The following is a 5,856-nucleotide window of genomic DNA, read 5'->3' as shown; positions in this document are numbered from 1 at the left end:
TTAGATTTCACTAGCCATCATCCAAGACACTGCAAACAAGGTATATTCGTAGGACAGGCAACGAGACTAAGAAGAATATGTAGCGACGATGATGACTACCTGAAACACCTCCACTCGCTAAAAAACACACTAATCACCAGAAACCATCCACAGACAACCCTTAATAATGCGTTCCAACGAGCAACCACTTTGAAACGAGATGTAGTTCTTAAAAAACGAACAAAAGCTAACAGTCAACGACCTCCTGCACTTATAACGAAATACTCAAACGCGCTTCCAAACATAAACAATATCCTGCGGAAATACCACCCCATTTTAACTGGTAACGACCGTCTCAAGAAAATATTTCCCGACGCACCAAGGGTAACATACAGACGCAACACAAACCTGAGGGACATCCTGGTGCATGCTAGGCTCGGTAAGAAACCACCACCGACAGGAACTTCATGCTCTCGACCTAGATGCAAGACATGCAAACATTTACAAAGAGACACTACGGTTAAAAGTACGGTAAGCGATTTCAGTTTCGATATAAAGACCAGTTTTGACTGCACATCGTCCAATATTATCTACATGCTCCAGTACTCCTACTGCCAGAAACAATATATCGGAGAAACCGGACAAACAATGAGTGCCAGATTAAACGGGCACCGGGCTGACACAACACGGAATGAGCAGAAGGCAGTGTCGACCCATTTTAATAAACGCCATCACAAATTCGACGAACTCAAATTGTTCATTCTTCAGTCAGGCTTCAAATCGACTAGGGACAGAAAATACAGAGAAGCATTCCTAATCCACAAATTTAAAACACTGCAACCAACAGGGATTAACATGTCCAGAGAAAACCTGGAATCTCTCAGGTACATTCCAGGGTCAGCATAATTTTAAATTAACAAATGTCTTGCACGTGGTCAGACTATTTCCTAGAACCTCACATAAGTATATTGTCGCTCCTTGCACCCTTCCCACGTCATATCTTCCACCACATTTCCGGCCTTTCACCCTCTCCCTTTGTTCACCTTTTTTTTTCTCTCTCTCTTCTTTTTCTCCTAATCCCCTGCTACCAGTTCTCAGAAACCATGACACTCCTGTTACCCCCTCCGCCCCCACTTTTTGGCTTTGTCTGAACACGAGCCATTCCCCCCCCCCCCCCTGCCTTGTCCTTCCTTGGAAATGCCCCCCTTCATTTCTCCTTCCAGTGCCAGCCTTTTTTTTTTCTTGTTCTCATTTCCCTGTACCACGCTTACTAATCCTTTTATCTGAGTTTTGCAGGTTCACCCAGCGCCTCCCCCCGTCGCAGCCCCTTTAAAGCCTTTTGTTAATTACCCCCCCCCCCCCCCCCCCGGATATAAGTTGTTCCACTATTGCAGCCTAACGAATCATGATTCACCTCCCTCCCCTTCCTGACACGCATCCCCTCCCACACCACTTTCCTTCCCCACCCCAGGTGCCTTCCTCCTCGGAGCGAAGGCCCTATTTAATCCCTGCCGATGATGAACGCTTTGCCCAGACGAAGACAAGTCCCCTTGTCGAAACGTTGGCTCTAGCAACCTGAGGTTTTCCCCTCCCTTGTTCATTTTGTGATCACTCTCAAGGTTAGGTTATTTGTAAACATAAATACCCCCGAAAGCAGAAGGTTTGACAGCCGTCGCCGTAGCTCAGAGGTAGAGCCCCGGACGCGTAATTCGGAGGTCGTGGGCTCGGATCCCACCGGCGGCATGTGGTTGTTTTTTCTTCTCCTTTTCTAATCAATTAGCTTTAAGCGATAGTAATATTCTTACTTGATCAACACCACAAAAAATAAATTGATAAAAAAAATCCCCTGTGCTCTTTGGTTTCTGTGGCGGTTGGCTTCTCTCATATCTATAACGAGCCCCTCATTCCCCCCCTTCCGTTGTTTCCTTAATTGCTTAGCGAGGGCCTCGGTTCTGGCAGCCTTGATGCCATAGGAAGCATAAGAGGGTTCTCACACAGCTTCCACCCTCGCCGTTCGATGGCGTTCTACGTCACACCAGCGGTAACTCAGGACGTTCCACGTCCGCCGCTTACGAACGTGGGTGGCGCTGATGAACACTCTCAAGGTTGACAGTTGACAGCCGTGCTGTGCGGACGTGCGTTTTTGGTGCTCTTCGTATCACGCGTGGAGACCGGGACCGGACAGACTGCGAGAGCGTCTGCGTAAAATAGATGAGTACTTTCCTTTAATAGTTTTAAAAGTGCGTTTAGTTTTTTAGGCTGTTAGGGGAAGTGCAGGTTAAGGAATAGAATTTAGGTCAGTGACCTAATTTCGGCCGGGACTATTTGGCCGACAGTTGTCTCAGTGTTTTTTTTTTTGCGTGTGCGAGATAGCTATTTTTTTCCAAGTGATTGATCGGCATTTGCGGTAGCCAGACTTTTATTTGATTTTGCACGTGTTTTCAAGTGTTTTCGTCTTGAGCGTGTAGATATCTGGGCATTTGGTGCAAGCAATAATCGAGTGTTGCTACGATGGTTAAGTTACTGAAGGTTAGATGTATGGAGTGTGAGGAATCGGTGAATTTAAAAGAAACGCGGTTCGATTCAGTGGAGGAGGCCGAAGGCGCAGATTTTATGTGCAAATTCTGCGTATTAGGTGCACGCCTGGACAGGGCTGAACAGGCGAACAGCGAACTAGTGCTAAGGATGGATGCTCTAGAAACAGAGTTACAGATAGAGAGGGCAGAGAAGCGTAAGCTTCAAGTACAGCTATCTCAGATCGAGTCAAAAACGGCTGACACCGCCATTGGAAGCCACAATGGCGGGCATTCCAGCGCCAGCCACGTGGATGGGGCTTGCACTGGCATGGACAGCGAGGGGCCAGTAGGTCAGACATGTTCAGGCAGGAACAGCTATGCACAGGTGGCAGCTGGGAATTCGAGAGGCGGTACTGAGAAGGGTTCCGGGCTACTTCCAGGAAATGAGGGCACAGTCGCTGATAAGAGGCAGCGAGATCCGGAAGTTAGGGGGGAGTGGCAGAGTACCCTAGTGCTTATCGCTGGTGACTCAAACATGGGGCGCTGCAAAAGAGCTATTCTGGACCGGGTGAAGGGTGATAGGCGGGTAGCAGTCGGGGTGTTTCCAGGAAAGACAATGGACGATGTCCTGACAGCAACTAAAAGTGAACTTTCCGAGAAGGCTGCAAGGCGTAACTTGGTAGTGGTAGCGGCGGGGTTAAATGATGTCCTGAATGGTAACGCCGCACAAGTAGGGAAAACATTAGCTGAGGGAGTTGACGGTATAAGGGCGATAGCACAGCAAGCGCAGATCGTGGTGTGTACAGTGCCTGAGGTACAGGGAAGGAATGCAGAGGTTGCTAAAGACGTTGTGAATCTTAATCGCGAGATAAGGCAGTTAGGCCTCGAGAAAGGCTTTGAGGTGGTAGAAATAAACAAGGAAGTGCACAGGGCAGGTTCGGGCAGAGACTTTGGACGAGATGGCATCCATTTCAGTGGAAGGGTAGGAGAAGAGATAGGCAGGCGCCTGGGAGGCCGAGCGGTAGCTTTTTTAGGGGGTCCACGGTGGCTCAGGGCGTAGGGGTAGGTAGAAGCGATGTAAATGTAACAATGGCGGCTGATCCCAACAAAATGGCCACTAGGAGGCCCAGAAAGAAAACTACGAAAAAGAAATTTAACGCCAGGATCAGTTACATAAACATGCAAGGGGGTAGAAAGAGAGCGAAATGGCTAGAAATAGAACAGCAGTTAAAGGACGAAGCAGTAGGTGTGTACGCTCTATGCGAGACACATCTGAGGGATCTAGAAGATCCACCTTTCATCGATGGCTATGTCTGGGAAGGGTGCAACAGAACAACAACGGAGAAGAAGGGAGGAGGAGTAGGTATGCTGATACATCAAGGAACAAATTGGCAAAGAATAAAATCAACTTGCAAAGAACATGTCTGGGTATCAGGTACAATTGCTGGCAAAAGGACATGGCTAGGGGTAGTTTATTTAGGGACCGGGGACAAATGCAGGCAAGAAAACAAGGATCTAGTTAAGTGCCTCAATGACGATATAAAGCAGATTGGAGACGGTGTCGATATTATTTTGCTTGGAGACATGAACGGCCACACCGAGGATCTGGATGGATACACAGATTGTAACGGGAAGTTAATGCTAGACTTGTGTGAGCGGCACAACTTAGTTATTGTCAATAGAGAAACTAAATGTGAGGGACAAATCACGTGGGAATCCCGTAACAGGCAAACAACCATTGACTACTGTCTAATGTCGCAGGGCATCTATAGCAAGCTCGCAATAATGGAAATAGACGAAGAGGGGAAGGACAGCCTAGGAAGTGATCATAAACGTATTAGTCTACAGTTGGGAGCCCTAGTCAAAAGAGAAATGCAACGAAGTCCAAAAGACAACGCAAAATTAAATGATGAACAAATAGCGCTAATATCAGCCGATATAGAAGAAATAATTGAGAAACGCCACATGGAAAATTGGGATTATAATCAGTTGGAACTGCTCATCGCTACAAAAATGAAACAAGTGAAAGGAGTTAACCGCTGGAGAGGAAAGAGGAAGCCACGAAGCTGGTGGAATATGGAAATTAAGGAGGCCATCGAACAACGACGGGTGGCTTCAAGGGAACACAGAGAAGCAAAGAGGGCGCAGTTATCTGTAGAGGAAATAGGAAAAAAATGGGAATCTTATCGACAAAAGAAACAGCAAGTTCAGGTCCTAGTCCAGGCTAAAATAAAGCAGTCCTCTGATAAATGGCTGGCTGAAGTTCGCGAGGCAAATAAAGGGGGGCCAAGAAAATTCTGGAACCATATAAGCTGGTTGGGAAAAACAAATCAAAGAAAGCAGGAACAGATTATAGATGCTGAGGGAAAATGTTTGGAGGGAGACGATGCTGTGGACTACATTACGTCATTTATAGCTGCGTCTTTTAGCGACGCCAATGGGGTAATCTCCCCAAGTGAGGCGGCAACACAGGACAGCACAAAAGAGAACAGCTTAGAACTGACTAGTCTTAACTGGGAAAAGGCGGAAGCGAATATTCCTAAAACCACATCCGCAGGGATAGACGAAATTCCAATTAAGCTGATTAATGAACTTGGCCCAAGAAGCAAGGACGCGCTGATAAAAGCATTGGAGGCAGTCATAACAAATCAGCAAATTCCGCACAGCTGGAGACAGAGTAAAATGAATTTGATTTATAAAGGGAAAGGAGATAAGATGAACATAAAATCCTTCCGTCCGATTACGATAACATCTGTTATGTACAGGCTGGCAATGCAGGCGGTGAAATTAAAAATGCAGTCATGGGTAGAAGGGAATAGGATACTCGGAGAACTTCAGAATGGGTTCAGAAGGGGTAGGCGGTTAGATGATAGCCTGTTCGTGCTTACCCAATGCATAGAAATAGCTAAGGCGGAAAATAGACCTCTGTTTATAGCCTTTCTAGACATAAGCGGTGCATACGATAACGTGAACAGGGAACTCCTGTGGAGCATATTGAAAGATTTAGGTATTGGTGATGAGGTAATTGATTTTCTACAGGAAATCTACCGAGATAATGAAGTTGAAATTACATGGGAAGGGAAAAAAAGTACCACAACTGTAGGGGTGCACAAAGGATTAAGGCAAGGTTGCCCTCTATCACCGCTGCTGTTCATGCTTTACGTGATAAATATGGAAAGAAGGCTAGAAGAAAGTAATCTGGGTTATAATCTATCGTACAGATTAGGCGGAAATGTAGTTGAGCAGCGACTCCCGGGTTTAATGTATGCGGACGATATTGTACTGTTAGCAGATAGCCAGGAAGATTTACAAACTTTGGTTAATTGCTGTGGAGACGAAGGAGACGCTCTAGGATTCAGTT

This window comes from Amblyomma mixtum, chromosome 10 (assembly GCF_055824585.1).
Source record: "Amblyomma mixtum isolate Tamu chromosome 10, ASM5582458v1, whole genome shotgun sequence".
NCBI lineage: Eukaryota > Metazoa > Arthropoda > Arachnida > Ixodida > Ixodidae > Amblyomma > Amblyomma mixtum.
Note: the sequence above shows the minus strand (reverse complement) of the source record.